Raw genomic sequence first — 23,115 nt, forward strand, 5'->3', positions numbered from 1 at the left:
CGTACGTGTGTGTGTGTGTGTATGTGTTTATGTCTGTGTGTGTTTGTGTGTGTGTACGTGCGTATATGTGCGTGTGTATGTGTGTGCGCGCGTCTGAGTGTGTCTCTGTGTTTGTGTGTGTGTTTGGGGGGGGGGATTGCACGAACAATATAATGTGCGTGAGAGTCGGGGGTCGGAGTTGGGGAACACATTTGTTGGGTTATATATAAAGTAGAAGATCTTTTTGGCGGTTTTGTATTCGTGAGCATATCTGACACAAACCATTAATATTGTGTATCCACGTGATCGCTCATTCGATCAATCAAAATCTGCCCAAAAATTGACGTATCCAAAATAACTGCTCACAAAATCATTAAAAAGAAAGTTTGTTTTGTTTAACTACACCACAAGAGCACGCTAATTTATTAATCATCGGCTGTTTGATATGAAACATTTGATAATTCTGATATATAGTCTTAAAAGTCGCTACATTTTTCCATTAGCAGCAAGGGATCAATTGAAGCCACATCACACCAGTACTTACAGTTGCCAGTTGACCAATCAGTACATTGAGAGTCCATTCGGATCGCACCGCTAGTCCAGGCTTTTCTCATTTATATTCATCACACTTTTGTCTCTGAATACATTGATATCATTACCGCTCCATCAAAAGAGAAATAATGATATTTTAATTGAGTGACATTATTGTAGTCAGCGTTATACTTTTCCCCCTCTTTGATCAATGGGTTCCAACCCAGAATATTACAGCAATGTCATGCCATATTTCAGCCACAAATATTGGTGCAATAGTGTATGAATCAAGAATGACACTGAGAAAATATACTGAACCATTGCAACAACACAGATAATATTGCATTCTACACCCAGTCGGCTTGGGGTCCGTGTGGACATCAATCCAACATTATATACACAGATTCTATGCAGAACCGGTTTAACCTAGTAGCACATTTAGCACGTGCTACGGGCACCGCGATGATGTATACATTTATTACTCCAGGTCATTTTCACCCTCTCCCCGCGGATCCTTAAACCGACTCTGATCCCATGGCTGCACCAAATCAAATCTTTGGTCCTGGTGATGCCTGTGTGGTTGTCACTACTACATAAACAATAATTGACCCGTTAGAAAGTATTACCCCCCCCCCCCCCCCCCACCTCCCAAAATATACCCCTGGGGTCCGCATGGACCTCTGATGAACTGATGAGGGTTAAAGCACGAGAATCTAATCGCTGTGCCATCGTGACCGGGAATTGTCAAAGCAGACGAAATCATTCATAAATCGTTTACCAACTGTAATGATCCCAGCCGTTTCCTTTCCTTAACAAGGTGATAAAAAAAGGAGAGAAAAAATTGGCAGGAACACACGCCATGCTACGCTAACAAACACAAAAAGTGATGGAATGGAAGAAGCACCTTGGCGCATACCACTCAACTCTATGGACGCGAGGTATTAGTCAGAAATCCACGAACTAGCGGATTAGCGTGGCCGATAAACAGGGGGAAGCCGCGACACGACAACACTAATCATTGCGCAAACGTTTACCGCGTATCGGAGATGGGTACAAACTAAATTAGGAGTCCTTGTCGTGGGCCTCTTGTATAGAGACAGAAGTCCCAACACATACACTGTTTTACACCGGAGATAGATGTACCAGCCGGAAATGGCATACATTGATTTCAGTGCAGTGATTACGATTGTTTGTCTTATGGTCAAGTGCAGTTGAACAGTCACTGGATAACCACTAACAACTAGCCAACTGACCTGGACAGACAACCCAGATACCTGAGGTGTGCGTGTCCAGGACAGCGTGCTTGAACTTTAATTGGCTATAAGCACGAAAATAAGTTGAAATGAATGAAGTCACTGGATGCATGTGGACAGGGGCGATATTTTCACTTATCCCCCCCCCCCCCCCCACACACACACACACTCACCGATCATGACATTTTGTAATACAAACGTTGGTAGGTAAGTAATTAGTTTTACGTGCTCATATACCACAGGGGTTTCGAACACGCCTATTCCGACTCCAACCTCCGATATGATCGGGAGCCTGACTCGGGACATACAAACGTTGGTAGGTAAGTAATTAGTTTTACGTGCTCATATACCACAGGAGTTTCGAACACGCCTATTCCGACTCCAACCTCCGATATGATCGGGAGCCTGACTCGGGACATACAAACGTTGGTAGGTAAGTAATTAGTTTTACGTGCTCATATACCACAGGGGTTTCGAACACGCCTATTCCGACTCCAACCTCCGATATGATCGGGAGCCTGACTCGGGACATACAAACGTTGGTAGGTAAGTAATTGGTTTTACGTGCTCATATACCACAGGGGTTTCGAACACGCCTATTCCGACTCCAACCTCCGATATGATCGGGAGCCTGACTCGGGACATACACACGTTGAGAGATGTGTCGTATTACACGGGACATACACACGTTGAGAGATGTGTCGTATTACACGGGACATACACACGTTGAGAGATGTGTCGTATTACACGGAACATACACACGTTGAGAGATGTGTCGTATTACACGGGACATACACACGTTGAGAGATGTGTCGTATTACACGGGACATACACACGTTGAGAGATGTGTCGTATTACACGGGACATACACACGTTGAGAGATGTGTCGTATTACACGGGACATACACACGTGGAGAGATGTGTCGTATTACACGGGACATACACACGTTGAGAGATGTGTCGTATTACTCGGGACATACACACGTTGGAGAGATGTGTCGTATTACACGGCGTCATTCTACACATATTGGAAATCGTCCCAAAGACACCAGACTGGCTGCATCATGGTGATGACACAAATGTCAACGTCAAGTATCCACTAACATTAAAATGACTGATAGGAAACCAATCGCAATGTCAAGTTTTAATTGGAATAGATATTTAAAAAAAATTGAATGCTGATTTAAAAAAATAAATTAATTTAATTTTTTAAAGGATTATTTAAATATAATTTATTTTACAACACATTTGAAAACATATTAAAGTATAAAGATAAGAACTCACTTTCGCTCATTAGACACGTTATGAAACAGCTTGTTCAATCTAATGACCACGCACATAATATTTGCCATGTCTTTCTGTCTTCCAGATACGATCCGACCATGACAGCAATGTGAGATACACGTGCAGTACCATCATAGATACGTCTATACGACTGTCAAGTACGGTTTTCATTAGTAAGTAAAAATGTGACTCCTCTTTTTTTTAAATTATTTTTTAATTTTTTATTTGTGACGCGTCAATTTATGTTTAGCTACACTAAGCCAAACATCTTTCCTATATACGACAGTGGAGTAAGGATGAAGTCTTCTTCCTTTTCCCCCAGCTGTGCCACAAACCTACACCAGTATTAAAGGCAGATGCAGCAGTTCTGTTTGCAAGACCTCAACAGCCTCTAAGCGCTCTTCCTTACCCTCGCCGCTAGCTTTAACCCTGTTTGTTCTCGAATATTCACACCCACTTGAAAACGAGAACAGAGGGGGAGGGGGTTGTGTGGGTGAGGTTTGAGTCAGGTATGCAGGTTCCTGAAGTTTCCGTCTGGCAGAGAATGACAGGAAGTTTGAATTAAGGAAAGATAAATATGATCGTTCGATTGGTTCAAGTCGATCGTTATTTCGTTTCCATCAAGCACTACATTTCCATTCGTGGAAACTTCTGTGAGGTTAAAAAAAAACCCACACGAAATGAACGATGTAAAGTAAGAGTATTAGTAAATTAATAAATTGATATTTAATTGCAACCCTTTTATATAGTTAATTAGGAAACGTAAGTTTGCCTTAGCCAACCATCGACCACCGTTACCTACATGTATTACTTCCCTGTCCTGGAGAGGGAATCTAGGAAGCTGGAATGTATCCCCAGGACGTCGTGCTTGAACCTTAATTTTATAGAGGCACGTCAGATTTTAAAAAAGGAGAAATATTATTACTAATAGTTCTTTAATATTCTGAAACAAAATACATATTCACTTTATTGGTGGTCAGTGAGAGAAAGTTCGGTGTAGTGGTCTTACATCGTGCGCCGTCCAAACTCAGTCTGCGTTCAGGGCGTAGTCAGTAAAGCGCTCGCCTGAGGTGCAAAACTCGGTCTCTGATTATTTTATTCCAGTCCTAAACAGTGCTCCACGACTGGTATATCAAAGGCCGTTATATGTGTTGTCCTGTCTATGAAAACGTGCATATAAAAAATCTCTTGTTTCTAATGATAAAACATGTAGCGAGTTTCCTCTAAGATTATATGTCAGAATTGCATCAAATAGACGATGATTAATTAATCAATGTTCTCTGGTGGTTTGTTAAACAAACAGGCTTTAAAACTTTAAAGTCTATGGCTTAACTAATATGTTAGTATGACCCAGACACTAATATAATAAGCTTAGTGTGACATTCTAAATAGCATTTGAAATGATGAAGACTTATGTTTGGGAAACAGTTGGTTGTAAATGAGTGCCTGGACGCCCCCCCTCCCCCACCCACGGTAGCTGTGGTACGTTTATGGAAACTATTTAATGATTATTACTATCTAATAATAGACTGGTTTTTTAGTACAAAAATAAAACTAAACTAGGAAGTTGTCGTCTGCCATCATTAGTTTCCCAGGGTAATATTCCTATGACGACATGTTGTTCCCATTGGGCGAGGTCCACAAATGTCGAGATCATATCATGTCACATGCACTGCATGTCCGGAAACCAGGACTTGAAATTACAGGATTACTGTCAGCGAGATGACGAGGCAGTTATGTACTGATGTAAGTCTCGACGTCGAGTCAGTGGCGCAGTGGTTAGACCACAGTTCAAATGTTGGGTGTTGGGTTCGTACCTCGGTATCGGCTGCACCCCAGGGAAAAGTCAGCCTTTGTTTTGTTTAATGACAGTACTAGAGCACATTGACTTTTTAATCACCGGCTATTGGAGGTTAAACATATGAAACTTCTGATATTTAGTCTTAAGAGGAAGCCTGCTACATTTTGTTTTATTAACAGCAAGAATCTTATATATGAACATTTCCACAGACAGGACAGCACATACCATAGCATTTGTTATACCATTTTTATTATTTAGTAGGAGTAACCTACGTGACGTTAGTGTTTGGGTTTTTTTACAGACAAAATGTCACAGTGGTTATGCTTTGCACCAGGAAGAAAGAAAGAAATGTTTCATTTAACGACGCACTCAACACATTTTATTTACGGTTATATGGTGACAAACAAATATTGAGAGAGGAAACCCGCTGTCGCCACTTTATGGGCTACTCTTTTCGAATAGCAGCAAGGGTAGTACATACCACGGTCTTTGATATACCCGTCATGGTGCGCTGGCTGGAACGAGAAATAGCACAATGGCCCACCAACGGGAATCGAACCCAGACCGACCGCGCATAGAGCGAACCACTGGTCTACGTTCCGCCTATACTTTGCACCAAGTGATTAAACAACATGAGTAGGTGTCAGAAATACGCATTGCTTTTCTTTCTGTCAGAGGGCGGGATTTAGCTCAGTCGATTGATGCTCATCTGAGGTGGCTTACGTCGCAGGATCGAACCGCCTTGGTGGATGCACCACACTGTCTGTGGAAAAGTACATATAAAAGATTCCTTGCTGCTAATGAAAAAATGTAGTTGGTTTCCTCTGATGACAATGAGTCATAATTACCAATGTTTGACATCCAGCAGCTGATGATTAATTAATCAATGTGCTCTAGTGGTGTCGTTAAACAAAAAAAGAGTTTAAATTATCATTTCAGTGAGATATGTTTTACAAGCAAACCTCATGTGATGGATTTTAAACAGTTAATTGTGAAGCATAACAAAGATAATATGAACGGAACACGTTAATGTACTTTTCATTGTTTTCTAAGCAAGTCCTTGGACAATTTCAAAGAATAAAGAAAAAAAGAGAAGAAAAAGATATACACGTGAAAAAAAGAAGCTACATTTGGCATTGACGATCGGCAAGTGCAAGCAGCAAATATTTTGTGTTCGAGTGTCCGAGAAACATCCAAATATTTAATAATAAATCTGCCGCAATTAGACAGTTTAAACAGAACCGTCTCTCTGTCAACCAGCTGTACAGTGCGGTGACTCTCTTAGACAAGTGCGCACGGTATCGGTTCTAATTACCATGTTGACCGACAGCCTCAGACGTTTGCGCTTCTATTAGATTTTAAAATCGGTTGCTCAAATGTTGATCCGGGCTGTAAATATATTGAATCAGATGGACTTAACACGAGGAAGGATCCTTCAAATAGACACAAGATCCCCCACTAAGTTACTCTCGGCGGTCCTTCCGCTCCAAGGACCGATTATCATCAGGATGTTACTTTATTGGAAAATCATTTTCTTACAGTTTAATGCTGTAATGTCTACACGGCAGATAAACAGGGGGACGGAGATGAAAGAGGGAGAGGAATTATTGGGGAGGCAGAATCGGACCCAGTGACGACAGAAGCAACTTCAGAATAGGCTACGTATGGGTTTCATGCGGAACAAACCATGGCTTTCGATTGCAGTCGGTGACATACTATATATTAAAACTACTCCTGAACAACAAAACCAGAAACGAAGTCAGATTTGGATCTCTGCACAATGATCAGTCCAAAAGACGTTTTGACAAGATTGTGATGGTATGATCCCATGGCAATTCTGACACATAGTCATCGGAGGAAACCCGTTACCTTTTTCCTAATACAGCAAGGGATCTTTTATACGCACTTTTCCACATACACGAAAACACATACCACGTATGTATGAAAGTGCTTATTAAAGATCCCGTTCACTATCTCGACCAGTGGCGTGTTTGGAATGGCGAGCGCTCGCTGACACTTTCACTATCATGTTCTGTCACTCTTCCGGGTGGGGAAAAAGATCAAGTGAGGGAGTGTTTTGTTTGTTGTTTTTAGCTTGCTTATTTTGTTTTAATTTCAATATTATTTTTTCGATGATTACTAGAACACAAACAATACCATATTTGTTATAGTTTTGTTTTCTTAAAGTGACAGACCCAAGTTTTACCTAGACTAGTTTCAACCCGTAAAAATTAACACTAAGTTTGATTAATTTACAAACCTGAAACAAATGTGGATACAACAGAGTGAAACACGAGTCTGTGACGTTGAAATATCCTTAAAAATAGACTAAAACGCAATTCCATAACCATTACTTCTCAGACGCACGTGCGTTTTTAAAAATATAAAAAATGCATTTTGTGGTATTATAAACACCAGGATGACCAGAAACACTTCGATTGTATGGAAATGAATAATCTAAACAATAAAATATAAGTAATGCTTGATTTCATTGATCACAAACGTCTCTAATGGTGAACAATATGCCGTAGTGCTTAAAAACTAGGGTCTGTTCCTTTAAGCAAACACACAACAGGGACTTAGAAGGATGAGAACGAAAAGGACCATAACAATGATTTATGAACGAGAACCCATCCCGCATGACCACCCGCAATTACACAGATTCGCGTCGGGCACTGTCATAGACGCACGGGCTCCCAGTTTTGTAGGGGTGAGGGACAGGTTGGGTTTTGCCCGAATTAAACGAAAATGCCCGAATCTGAAAAACAACATTTATTTATATTAGCATTATAAACAAACAGTTATATAGGGTTGCAAATGAATCACTACGCATTTCTGCATGGATTACAACTAATTTTGAGTGTAGAATAATGGAAATACAGAGTAAAAAGGTCTCAGGTTAGCACATTTTGCCCGAATATCTCTGTCATTTTTGCCCGAATTTGATGTTTTGCTGCCTCCTTGTCTCGTACGCTTATGGGTAGTGTTACTTCTTCGCAATGAATTGACAGTGACCCATTCTCTGACTGGATTTTCTCTCGTCCCAAAATATCTATTCCTGTTTTCTGGAAACATGTAGCGGGTTTGTTCTGAAGACTGGTGTCAGAATGACCAAATGTTTGACATCCAGTAGCCAATGATTAATAAATCAATGTGCCCGTGTTGTGTCATTAAACAAAACAAACTATTTTTTTTTTTACTTCTCATGTACAGACCACCAACCCGTGTATATTTAAAGACAGAGTTGCTTAGAAGCAACAATAGTCCGAACCATCAAGATTTGTCCGGCCCGCTCGTCGGTATATATATTTGAAGATGAGGATGAGGATCCCCTTGTTTTGTCCGGACTCCGGGTCCTGGCGACTCTCTCATCCGTATTTACATCAAGAAGATGACTCTGAATCGCGGTCTCGTATCGATACCGGGATGTACCACGTAGATGTAAACTGTGTCTGCGCAAACGAGCGGGAATGGTTCGCACACCCGTGTCAAGTTGCAAGTCAGCATAGCTCGGGGACAGTCGTCGGCGGTGTCTTGTTTGGATTGAAGACTCATTTAGACCAGGTGTGTCGGGAAGCGTTTAGCCTATTTGCTAAAGGATACTTGTAAAAGTTTACAATTGTTTTTCGTCTTTGTGTCAAATTCATCGTAATGGACACAATGAAATAATGACATGCAGGGTACAGATAAGATCAAATTGGTGTAATCTTTTCAGAAAGGTACATTTTTGTGGAAAGGCATTAAAGGTATGAGAAAGAAGTATTGTTCAAGGATGTCTAAAAACAATAATTGTTTACATTAGTGGTGGGTGTCAAATATACGTTAGCTCATAGTCTGGATTGAGAAAAGACGATGATGACATTAACAACAACAACAACAACAACAACAATAGCCGTGTTTCAGCTACACGCGCAAATTTGTTTTGGACTAGTAACCAGTTGTGTTTTATATACACTTTTCCAAGAATATTATGACGCATTTCACGACTTATAAGACACCAGTCGTGGAAATGAAAATAATATTTGTTTACCAACATCGCACTATTTAACTATTTAACTTTAGGCTATGACGAGCTGTGAAGAGAGAGAGAGAGAGAGAGAGAGAGAGAGAGAGAGAGAGAGAGAGAGAGAGAGAGAGAGAGAGAGAGAGAGAGAGAGAGAGAGAGAGAGAGTGAAAGAGAGAGAAGTAAGCGAGAAGAAAGCGAGAGAAGAGAGCGAGAGAAAGAAAAAGAGAGGCCCGCTTGCGCGACAAATGCTACTTCTATTGATGAGAGAGAGAGAGAGAGAGAGAGAGAGAGAGAGAGAGAGAGAGAGAGAGAGAGAGAGAGAGAGAGAGAGACGGAGGGAGGGGGGGGGGAGGGAGACCGTTGCCGCCCTATACTATGTCCTTTGGTTAGATCAATAACTGAATCCATCGATGACGACCAACCCCATGACCAATAGTACTTCGAGCGAACACATTACCAGTCGTGGTGTACCGAATTGAATGAGGACACACCACCAACAGGTTTTCTACTGGGCTCAAGCCTCCAACTTATTACAACTCAGACCGACATGTTTCTATGGTGTTATAAACGAAATGCTAAGAACTTGCATCTATCTTTATAGTATACATATTGTAGCTTTAAATATTACGAAAATGTATCCAGTAAAAACACATGTCCCTGTAACACATAAACCAAGTTGAAATAAAATGATGTTTCATACACTAGTTTAGGAAGGATTTTATATTGCGGGGACACCTACACTGGGGAGAGGGCAATCACATTGTCGGAGAGTCATGTTATGGCGCGAAAATATATAATGTACTGGGGGAAAAAAGGTTGTGATTGTGTTTGTGTGGTGTGGTGGGGGGAGGGGGGGGGGGCACATTCCCCTTGATTATTATGGAGCATTATATGCTTTGTAATATTTAACAGCTCTAAAGTAGTATATGGGGATAAATGTATTATAAGGATCATAAATCGTCGTTAAATCAGAGCCAGATGTCAAATATGTCTTTTAAAAAAAAGATTTTCATTGTTTCTTAAAATCATATTTGTGTGCAAACTTTGTTCAAAGCAGGTGAATGTCAGTCACTTTTTATTCTCTTTTCAAAATTATTTTTAGAAATTCAAACGGGATTTGTGAATAATCCCCTGACGTAACCGCATTTTTCATAATCCACTACACTGAACGCAACACCGCGGTTACCGTAAGTCATGTAATAATGTTAGATGGATTGTTTTTTCGGGCATCTCTGTAATTAGGTCCAGTCTGATTAAAATCAGTTCCACTGGTCCACCAGAACAGAACAGAACAGAACTTTATTTCACCCAGGCCGCTATTCAGCGGCATATGAGGTACATTAACAATAATTATATGACAGTGACAAGATGGGGTTTACAGGAGAAAATTTACATGTACAATATCAAAACAAAAAAATTCTAATAATAATAATAATACAAAATGAAATATATTTCTAATAGTAATAATCTATCTATATAATTGATGATCACATAATACCCATTTTTCGTACTAGTATCAAACTAAGATTCACACTAGGTCGAACATTGGCATTGATGAACTTGGATATTACGAAGAAACGCCTTTTAAACTTGATATTTAGCCATTGTATTTTATATATATAGAAATAAGGGACCACTTGAACACTAACAGGAAATAGTGACTGCAACTAACACCCTCATCAGTAGTATCAGGAAGTTAACCGTGTTACCGACTGTCGATCTCACATTACTGACATTCAATCTCACATTACTGACTTTCAATCCCACATTACTGACATTCAATCTCATATTACTGACATTCAATCTTACGTTACTGACATTCGATCTCACATTACTGACATTCAATCTCACATTACTGACATTCAATCCCGCATTACTGACATTCGATCCCACATTACTGACATTCAATCTCACAGTACTGACATTCGATCCCACATTACTGACATTCAATCTCACAGTACTGACATTCAGTCTCACATTACTGACATTCAATCCCACATTACTGACATTCAGTCTCACATTACTCACATTTAATCTCCCATTACTGACATTCAATCCCACATTACTGACATTCAATCTCCCATTACTGACATTCAATCCCACATTATTGACATTCAATCTCACATTACTGACATTCGATCCCACATTACTCACATTCAATCTCGCATTACTGACATTCAATCCCACATTACTCACATTCACTCTCGCATTACTGACATTCAATATCACATTCTGACATTCAATCCCACATTACTCACATTCAATCTCCCATTACTGACATTCAATCCCACATTATTGACATTCAATCTCACATTACTGACATTCGATCCCACATTACTCACATTCAATCTCACATTACTGACATTCAATCCCACATTACTCACATTCAATCTCGCATTACTGACATTCGATCCCACATTACTCACATTCAATCTCACATTACTGACATTCGATCCCACATTACTCACATTCAATCTCACATTACTGACATTCAATCCCACATTACTCACATTCAATCTCGCATTACTGACATTCAATATCACATTCTGACATTCAATCCCACATTACTGACATTCAATCCCACATTACTGACATTCGATCCCACATTACTGACATTCAATCCCACATTACTGACATTCAATCCCACATTACTGACATTCGATCTCACAGTACTGACATTCAGTCCCACATTACTGACATTCAATCCCACATTACTGACATTCAATCCCACATTACTGACATTCGATCCCACATTACTGACATTCAATCCCACATTACTGACATTCAATCCCACATTACTGACATTCGATCTCACAGTACTGACATTCAATCCCACATTACTGACATTCAATCCCACATTACCGACATTCGATCTCACAGTACTGACATTCAGTCCCACATTGGGGTTGGATTCGATACTGCTATACTAAACCACCCGTTCTGTAGGATTAATCAACCTTGATTTCGAATGTAATGGAAAGTGTAAAGTGTGTTTAGTTTAACGACACTACTAGAACACATTGATTTACTAATCATCGACTATTGGATGTTAAACATTTGGTAATTTTGACATATAGTCTGAGAGAGGACACCCGCTATATTTTTCAAGTAATAGCAAGGGATATTTTATATGCACCATCCCATAGACAGGATAGCACATACCACGGCCTTTGATATACCAGTTGTGGTGCGCAGGCTAGAACTAGAAATAGTCCAATGGACGCTTTACGACCCGTCCTCAGAATGTAACAGGCAGGGTCTCAATAAAGGCCAAACGTGTAGTAGACGCGGACGTCCACAATTTGAAAATCGTCCGTAATTTAAGACCTGGTCGTGCACAGTCCATGGTAGGTATTTAGCTATGTCCATTGTTGGTAAAGCGCTTGTATGGCGGGCTTGCGTCGTACGATCGAACCGTATCGGCTAACCAGTTGGGGTTTTCCTGTCCCACACAGTGCCTCAAAGATACAAAAGGGCGTGTCCTGTCTGCGGGAAAGTGCATATTAAAGATCCCTTGCTTCTAATGGAAATATGAAGCGGGTTTCTTCTCACGATTGCGTTTCAGAGTTTCCGTTAATAGCCGACGATTAATTAATCAATGTGCTCTAGTGGTGTCGTAAAACAACACAAACTTTAACTTTTTTGCAGATCCAACCAGAAATCAGAGTATCTGTCAAGAAATTCGTGTGCACTATCGGTCTGAGATCGATCCCCATCGGTGGGTGCTTTGAGCTATTTCTCGTTCCAGCCAGTGCACCACGACTGTCATATTAAATGCCGTTGTATGGTATATACTACCCTGTTTGTGGGATGGTTCATATAAAAAATCCCTTGCTGCCAATCGAAAAGAGTAACCCATGAAGTGGCGACAGCGGGTTTCCTCTCTCAATATATGTGTGGTCCTTAACCATATGTCTGACGCCATATAACCGTAACTAAAATGTGTTGAGTGCGTCGTTAAATACACTATTTAAGAACCGGCCACTTCCCAAAACGGTCTGTATCGAAGGCTTTACGGTAAATCGATTACAAGAGGCGACATATTACGACAATGTTCACATCAAACAGACAAACCCGTCACTGATGCTGCCAACGTTAACAGCCGGCAGGAGAGAAATCCGCGAACAAAGGGATTCAATCCAACAGTAAATTGGCTTCACCTGACTCTAGAAGTGAAACCAGAAAGAACGACATACCTAGAACGCTTTCCGTTCTCCACAATCCCCGAGCCTCTCTCGCGTGCGGTATTCAACAGGTTTTTTGTTTTGTTTTTGCCCCATTCTAGAGAAATTGCATTCCAGATTAAAAACATCTTTCACAGGGCATTAAAAGAGATCTGTGATTTCAAATACATTACATAAATAGCAAAATAAAAACAGAAGAACAATTTTTAGACACAAAGCGTACAGAAGACTGAATAAAATCTAATATCATTTTAATTCCCGTGTGTTGGATTTTCAAATACCATTCTCCACAAACTTTACAGACGAAACCATTATAAAATAAATGTAATAAAAGATTTGTTTTCAAAACAACGGTTTAAATTATCAGCATTCGATAAATAAAAAATAAATAAAAGAGATTTATGATTTCAAATACAAGCCATAAATAGCAAAATAAAAACAGAAAGAATTTTTTTTAGACACAACGCATATAAAAGACTGCATAAAATGTATTAATATCTGTTTTAATTCTCGTGTGCTGGATTTTCAGTTAAGTTCCCCACAAACAGTATTGACGACGTGTTTGAAATGACGTGATACGATTATTATAAAATAAATACAATAAAATATTTGGTTTTCAAACAGCGACATAACATATTGGTATTGAACGAAACAAAATCAGTAAAGATTTCAAAAACTAAAAACAACAACAAAAAAAAACCCTGAAAAAAGCACCACACAACAACAACAAACAAACAAACGAACAAAAAACCACAATAACAACAAACAACGTTCATTTTCTTCAACTACACTTCAAGGGAGTATTTATCATTAATCACTGGCTGTTGGATGTCAAAATTTGGTAATTCTGACTCGTAGTCAGCAGAGGAAACACGCTAAAAAAATTCTATTAGCAGCAAGGGATTTTTTTTATAATACACACTTTCTCAGAAATAGGACAACACATACCACAGTTTTTTATATAACAGTCGTGGGACACTGGCTGAGACGAGAGAGAGAGAGAGAGAGAGAGAGAGAGAGAGAGAGAGAGAGAGAGAGAGAGAGAGAGAGAGAGAGAGAGAGAGAGAGAGAGAGAGAGAGAATCAGATAATGGATCCACCGAAGGGATTTGATCCTTCGAACCAAGCACCTCAGACGAAGAGAAACAGTTTGTTTTGTTTAACGACACTACCAGAGCACATTGATTACTTAATCATCGGCTATTGGATATCAAACATTTGGTATTTCTGGCTCGTAGTCATCAGAAGAAACCCGCTACATTTTTCGTATGCAGCAAAGGATCTTTTATATGCACTTTCCCACAGACAGGAAAGCACATACCACGGCCTTTGGCCAGTTGTGGTGCACTGGTTGGAACGAGAAAAAACCCAATCAGTTGAATGGATCCATCGAGATGGTTCGATCCTGCGACGCAAGTACCTCAAGCGAGCACTCAACCGACTGAGCTAAATCCCGCCCCTCGCCTCAGACGAACACTCTACCACCTGAACTAGACCCGCCCTGAATTAGACCCCGCCCTGAACTAGACCCTGCCCTCAGTTCTTCACAATGTTTTCATGTATCAGTTTACACCTTTTAAAAAATATGATTCACTCGGTTGTTATTCTTGCATCATATAAAGGGTTCGTGGAAAATTCGTTCAACAAACAGGATACTTAAAGTCTGTAGATTATGAGGATAAAATGAAAAAAGAAAGAAAAGAGGAATGTGTTACAAAGCTAGTTAGAATTTCTAAGGTCATGAGAACGATTCCGTGGTTTATCTTTTTATTCATCTCTGGAAGAAACGCTAAAAACCAAGACAAAAAGGTTAACATTCCTCACAAAAAGAAGAAGAAGAAGAAGAAGAAGAAGAAGAAGAAGAAGTAAAAGAACAAAGGAAAAAGGACGAGGAGGAGAAGAAGAACGAAAAGAAGAAGGAATGTTTCACTTAACAACGCACTCAGCACATTTTGATTACAGACTGATCGCGTCGGACATATAATTAAGTACCACACGGATAATGAGACAGGAAACTTGTTGCTACTATTGCATGGTCTATAGCAGCAAGGGAACTTTTATATATATACATACATATGACGGCCTTTGTTACACCAAGTGTAGAGCACTGGCTAGAACGAGACAGCCCAATGCCTCATCGATGGAGATCGATCCTTAGACAAAGTGCATATAACGGATCTTTTACTTCTTTTTCGGTAAGAATGTCAAAATAACTATATTAAGTATGTTAGCAACCAAACATCGGCCCGCACGACAGGTATGTCAAAGGCCGTGGTATGTGCTGTTCTGTCTGTTGAAATCTAGCTGGTCTCTTCTGATGACTACGTGTCAGAATGACCAAATGTTTGACATCCAACAGCCGATGATGAACTAATCAATGCATTCTAGTGGTGTCGTTAAACAAAGCAGACGTTAAAACGTTTTGAATTGTCGTTAAACGAACGTTTCTTTCCTTTCTTGGGGCGGGATTTGGCACAGTCGGTTGAGGTGCCTGCGTCGCAGGATCAAACCACCTCGATGGCTCCATTCAACTGATTGTTTTTTTTCTCGTTCCAACCAGTGCGCTACATATAATCATCGGCTGTTGGATGTCAAACATTTGGTAATTCCGACTCGTAATCATCATCAGAAAGAAATATTTTGTTTAACGACGCAGTCAACACATTTTCTTTACGGTTATATGACGTCAGACATATGGTTAAGGTCCACACAGATATTGAGAGAGGAAACCCGCTGTCGCCATTTCATAGGCTACTCTTTTCGATTAGCAGCAAGGAATCTTTTATATGCACCATCCCACAGACAGGATAGTACATACCACAACCTTTGTTACACCAGTTGTGGAGCACTGGCTGGAACGAGAAATAGCCCAATGGATCCACCGACGGGGATCGATCTTAGATACATACAGGAAAGATGAAAGTCTATATCCTGGTATGGAGCTGTACAGTGCGATTTCCGCGACCCACCAGCGGCCTTGAGATCAATCAAATCGGGGTGACGGTTGTTTCACGTTTGCAAGCCCGTCGTGTAATTCCCCCAATATCACGCATGCACATATTTACAGGTAGCCCCATTTACGACAACAAGTAAAGAGCTGTAGCCTTTTAAAGTAGGCGTTCAGTCGTGTCTCTGTAGACACTTGAACAATCAATGGGTCATTTGCGGCATGGGCAAGCAAACACGAGCCGTTTAAACAATTAGGAGGAAACGGCGAGCGGTTACTTTGGTATTTACCTGTAACTACCTTGACGAACTAGTACACTACATGCAAGCAGGTAATTATCAGGTAAAAAAAACACACCAAAAAACCCATGCTCCAAATACTGTCAAGGTTAGTAGCTGGAAGACAGGTGTGTAAATGTGTAAAACATGTTTAAAAAAATTATGTAGGTGTTCGATTTTTTGTGGGGTTTTTCTTCTAAAAACCAAGGAAAGACGTAAATATGTAAAATGCGACACATTGAAGGGTTTTTATTTCGCCAAAACACTGGAAACGAATTAATTTTTTTTCATTTTTTTTTTTGGGGGGGAGGGGGGAAGGGTTGGGTTTTTTTTTGTTTTGTATTTTAAATAACAGGTTTTTCTGTTAATTGTGTTTGCATTCTCTCACGTTTTGACAGATCACCAACAAACCATTTTCCTCATGGATCGTTACACTATATAGCCTTTAAAACAACTCACTATACAGCCTTTAAAACAACTCACTATACAGCCTTTAAAACAACTCACTATACAGCCCACTATACAGCCTTTAAAACAACTCTCTATATAGCCTTTAAAACAACTCACTATTCAGCCTTAAAACAACTCACTATACAGCCCACTATACAGCCTTTAAAACAACTCACTATACAGCCTTTAAAACAACTCACTATTCAGCCTTTAAAACAACTCACTATACAGCCCACTATACAGCCTTTAAAACAACTCACTATATAGCCTTTAAAACAACTCACTATTCAGCCTTAAAACAACTCACTATACAGCCCACTATACAGCCTTTAAAACAACTCACTATACAGCCTTTAAAACAACTCACTATACAGCCTTTAAAACAATTCACTATACAGCTCACTATACAGCCTTTAAAACAACTCACTATACAGCCTTTAAAACAACTCACTATACAGGCTTTAAAACAACTCACTATACAGCCTTTAAAACAACTCACTATACAGCCTTTAAAACAACTCACTATACAGGCTTTAAAAGAACTCACTATACAGCCTTTAAAAGAATTCACTATACAGCCTTTAACACAACTCACTATACAGGCTTTAAAAGAACTCACTATACAGCCTTTAAAAGAACTCACTATACAGGCTTTAAAACAACTCACTATACAGTTCACTATACAGCCTTTAAAACAACTCACTATACAGCCTTTAAAACAACTCACTATACAGGCTTTAAAAGAACTCACTATACAGCCTTTAAAACAACTCACTATTCAGCCTTTAAAACAACTCACTATACAGCCTTTAAAACAACTCACTATTCAGCCTTTAAAACAACTCACTATACAGCCTTTAAAACAACTCACTATACAGCTCACTATACAGCTCACTATTCAGCCTTTAAAACAACTCACTATACAGCCTTTAAAACAACTCACTATACAGCTCACTATACAGCTCACTATTCAGCCTTTAAAACAGCTCACTATACAGCTCACTATACAGCTCACTATTCAGCCTTTAAAACAACTCACTATACAGCTCACTATACAGCTCACTATTCAGCCTTTAAAACAACTCACTATACAGCTCACTATACAGCTCACTATACAGCTCACTATTCAGCCTTTAAAACAACTCACTATACAGCTCACTATACAGCTCACTATTCAGCCTTTAAAACAACTCACTATACAGCCTTTAAAACAGCTCACTATACAGCTCACTATACAGCTCACTATTCAGCCTTTAAAACAACTCACTATACAGCCTTTAAAACAACTCACTATTCAGCCTTTAAAACAACTCACTATACAGCCTTTAAAACAACTCACTATACAGCCTTTAAAACAACTCACTATACAGGCTTTAAAACAACTCACTATACAGCCTTTAAAACAACTCACTATACAGCCTTTAAAACAACTCACTATATAGCCTTTAAAACAACTCACTATACAGGCTTTAAAAGAACTCACTATATAGCCTTTAAAACAACTCACTATACAGCCTTTAAAACAACTCACTATACAGCCTTTAAAACAACTCACTATACAGCCTTTAAAACAACTCACTATACAGCCCACTATACAGCCTTTAAAACAACTCACTATACAGCCTTTAAAACAACTCACTATACAACTCACTATACAGCCTTTAAAACAACTCACTATACAACTCACTATACAGCCTTTAAAACAACTCACTATACAGCCTTTAAAAGAACTCACTATACAGCCTTTAAAACAACTCACATGTACACTTACATATATAATATGGGGGTGGGACGTAGCCCAATGGTAGAGCGCTCGCTTGGTGCGCGGTCGGTCTGGGATCGATCCCCGTCGGTAGGCCTATTGGGCTATCTCTCGTTCCAGCCAGTGTACCACGACTGGTATATCAAAGACCGTGGTATGTACTATCCTGTCTGTGGGATGGTGCATATAAACGATCCCTTGCTAGTAATGGGTAAAATGTAGCGGGTTTCCTCTAAGACAATATATCTAAATTACCAAATGTTAAACATCCAATAGCCGATGATTAATAAATCAATGTGCTCTAGTGGTGTCATTAAAGAAAGCAAAGTCCTTTTTTACATGTATAATAAGGATTAATTTTCGAACTTACTCGTATAATGTGGTCTCAAGTATACCAGTAAAACGTCTTGCCTTCATTCACTTATAGCAGATCTTACTGGTAAACGTTCCTACAAGCTTTTCATTCAACACTTTGTTTTCTTTAACGACACCACTTGAGCACATTAATTTATTAATCATCGGCTATTGGATGTCAAACATATGGTCATTTTTGACACAGTCATAAAGAGGAAACCCGCTAGATTTTTCCATTAGTAGCAAGGGATCTTTCATATGCACCATCCCAAAGACATGATAGCACATACCACGGCTTTTATTATACCAGTCGTGGTGCACTTGCTGTGACGAGAAATAGCCCACTTTTCATTCAAAGCCAACTGTAAATATATCGCTAAATTAGATGTTTCGTAAAGTTAGAGTTAAAAGTTTGGTTTAACATAACTAGAGCACATAGATTTAGTTATCATCGGTTATTGGATGTCAAACATTTGGTAATATTGACATATAGTCTTAGAGAGGAAACCCGCTACATTTTTTCATTAGCAGCAAGGGATCTTTTATATGCACCATCCCGCAGACATGAAAACACATACCACAGCCGTTGATATACCAGTCGTGATGCACTGACTGGAACGAGAAACAGCCTAATGTGTCTACCGACGGGGATCGATCCCAAATTCACCGCGCATCAAGCGAGCGCTTTACCACTGGGAATCGATCCCAGTTTCATAAAATGCTCTAATGAACAAAAATATTTTACAAATACATGTATAAATAATAATAAAAAAACATCGCTGCTGGGGCGGATCTGGGGGGGGGGGGTCCAAGGTGTCCGGACCCCCCTCAAATTTGAGAAGTGCCCCTTTTATTTAGGATTTTAAGGTTTTTTACAAATTTATTTATTCTGTAAATGTATAGAACACTGTAGAATACGTCTGTCAGCGTCCCTGTTGTAACACTATTATATTATGGTCCATGTGAACCGTGTGTAATTTTTCAATAGTGCCTTTTCATAATGTTATGGTGCCCTTTTTGTCTTGGACCCCCCCCCCCCCCCCATCAGAAAAGCTGGATCCGCCCCAGCGCTGCTGACCCCCCTTTGCCCCCTTCCCTTCCACCCGCGCTTCCTACGCCAGTGACACACGATACCTGGAATAACTTCTTTTTAAATGAAAGTTTTACAAATGATAACAATCTGTATGACGTGAAATAAAATGATTTCTGCTAAACCCCCAAACAATTTCACATCTGTTAACACTGGCACAGAAATTTAAAGAGAAATCCATTTCACGTTTCGTTCTCATATTTTGAGATTTGTTTTACGCAGCAGTGTTAAATGTTCAACACTGGTGTGAAAACCTTTTACGTTTTTGTTTTACCAATAATTTTTATCAAGTAAACAATGCATTTGAACCGATTCACAACAGACAGGCGCCAAGGAATAACGCACTACACTATAGTTTTCTTTAACAATACAATGTTTAATCATGCTGCAACTTTTGTAATTTTAAAATAGTAAATCTTTTCAAGACGTCGGGGGACGTAGCCCAGTGGTAAAGCGCTCGCCTGATGCGCGGTCGGTCTAGGATCGATCCCCGTCTTTGGGCCCATTGGGCTATTTCTCGTTACAGCCAGTGCACCTCAACTGGTAGACCAAAGGCCGTGGTATGTGCTATCCTGCCTGTGGGATGGTGCATTTGAAAAGATCCCTTGCTACTAATGGAAAAATGTAGCGGGTTTCCTTTATAAGACTATTATGTAAAAATTACCAAATGTTTGACATCCAATAGCAGATGATTAACAAAAACAATGTGATTCAGAGGTGTCGTTAATTAATGTTTTTGTTTTCGTTTTGTTTTTTTACATTTTTAAATTCCCATGCTGTTACTCATGGTGGTGCCGGGTTGGCAATATTGTCACGTGTTTTCTTGAGAGTGGCGAATATAGCACATATTCCATTTCTCTCAAAACCAGTTCTATAAGCATCTGTGATAAAGTTTTGAGATATGCTTTTCGTTTTGTGCTGATAATTTGGTAGAATATTGATTAGTTTACAACAGCCCAATAGACTGTTTTCATGGTCTGACCGGTTTTATATTGTTTTAATTCAACTTTTGAACTTTTAGGTTGATCTTGATCATCACCTCATTTTCGCATTTACCTTAGTTTGACATCAAAAGGTCGATGTATTTTTTGTTCTGGGGTGTCGTTAAGCATTCATTCATTGAAGACATAATTCATAATAACATATTTATATAAACGTGTGTCTTGTTGTCTTGCAGCATGAACGGGATGAATAAAAATGAATGTTAACGTCACCCACGTGAAAATATATATCGGCTATTGGGTATCAAACAAAGTGTTATCAACGTCAGAGTAAACAGAGAGAGAGAGAGAGAGGAGAGAGAGAGAGAGAGAGAGAGAGAGAGAGAGCAGAGGGGGGGGGGGGGGGGAGAGAGAGAGAGGAGAGAGAGAGAGAGACACATCACACACACAACCAGACAGACAGGAGAGAGAGAGAGAGCGAGAGGAGGACATACACACACACCACCGACCCCAGACAGAGAGAGAGAAGAGAGGGAGAGCGAGGACAGAGCAGAGTGACAGACAGGACAGACAGCCAGACAGAGAGAGAGATGAGAGAGAGTGAGAGAGAGAGGACACAACACACACACACACAAGAGAGAGAGAGAGGCGAGAGGGAGGGAGAGCTGGGAGACGAGAGAGGAGAGAGACACATACACAACACACCAATAGTCAGACAGAGCTCCGAGAGAGAGAGAGCGAGAGAGAGAGAGACATACACACCAACAGACGACAGAGGAGAGGAGAGAGAGAGAGATAGAGAGACAGACAAGAGAGACAGACAGACAGAAAGAACAGACAGAGAGAGAGAGAGAGAGAGTGAATGAGAGAGAGACACACACACCAACACACACAGAGAGGAGAGAGAGAGAGAGAGAGCGAGAGAGCGGAGAGCGAAGAGGGCGAGACCGGAGAGATGAAGACGAGAGGAGAGGAGAGAGGGAGGACAGAGGAGACAGGACAGACAGACAGACAGACAGGGAGAGGGGAGAGGAGAGAGAAAGACAGGACAGAGAGAGAGAGAGATGATTCGAGAGAGAGAGAGAGAGACTGAGAGAGCGAGAGAGACAGAGAGAGACAGAGAGATTGAGAGAGATGAGAGGAGAGAGAGAGAGCGAGAGAGAGAGAGAGAGAGAGAGATGAGAGAGGGGGGGAGAATTAAAAGTGCGAATATGTACTGTGTTGCATTCATGAAAGACCTTAAAGTCTTTCGGGGGCTTTTTCGACAGTATGTCAGAATAACAAGTAAAAATTATGCAAATTACTTTAATAAAAACATTTCACGACGCAAATACGAGCTAGCGGTTATGGAGCTGAAATCTTTGGCCTTTTCGTGATGAAATGGACCGTACCTACAAAAGAGGCAAAAAATTGCTTTTGTCGCGTGGTCTCAGGTATAAATAATTTAGCCAAAACACATTATTTGGTTTTATGTACGGGTGGTTTCCATCTTAGTCACGAAAATACTGAGGAAACGAGCGCGTGAGGCTATGTGGGTGCCGTAACAAGCGTGCAAATCAATGGCTGACTGTAATTTTGTTTTAAAATACAGGATCGTTTGTGAAATTTATGGGGGACTCGCAGAGTATCCTGCTGGCGCCAAAATGCTTTGCCAGGGGGCGTGGTTGAGGGAAGATTGTTATTGATTCGTAAAAGGACAGGAATGTTTGCCATGTTTCGATTTGCACGCAAGCAGGCCGGAAACCGATAAGCAATCTGGACAATTTGGTCAGACATTTAGGAAGCATTAATGTGGATTATCAGCTTCCTACGTGAGTGTCATTAGTACACCACTGTCCTGTAATGCTGTTTGAAAAGGATTTATACTATATTACGAGGAGGGGGGGGGGGGGGGGGAGAGGGACAGAAGGAGAGAGAGACATACGACAGACAGAGATGATAGCGTTAGTTGACTATATTTAAAAAACAGAGGAAGGAAGGAAATGTTTTATTTAACGACGCACTCAACACATTTTATTTAGGGTTATATGGCGTCGGACTTAGGGTTAAGGACCACACAGATATTGAGAGAGGAAACCCGCTGTCGCCACTTCATGTGATACGCTTTTCGATTAGCAGCAAGGGATGTTTTATATGTACCATCCCACTGACAGGGTATACCAGTCGTGGTGGAGAGAGAGAGAGAGAGAGAGAGAGAGAGAGAGAGAGAGAGAGAGAGAGAGAGAGAGAGAGAGAGAGAGAGAGAGAGAGAGAGAA

The sequence above is a fragment of the Gigantopelta aegis genome, chromosome 9, assembly GCF_016097555.1.
Source record: "Gigantopelta aegis isolate Gae_Host chromosome 9, Gae_host_genome, whole genome shotgun sequence".
NCBI classification, from domain to species: domain Eukaryota; kingdom Metazoa; phylum Mollusca; class Gastropoda; order Neomphalida; family Peltospiridae; genus Gigantopelta; species Gigantopelta aegis.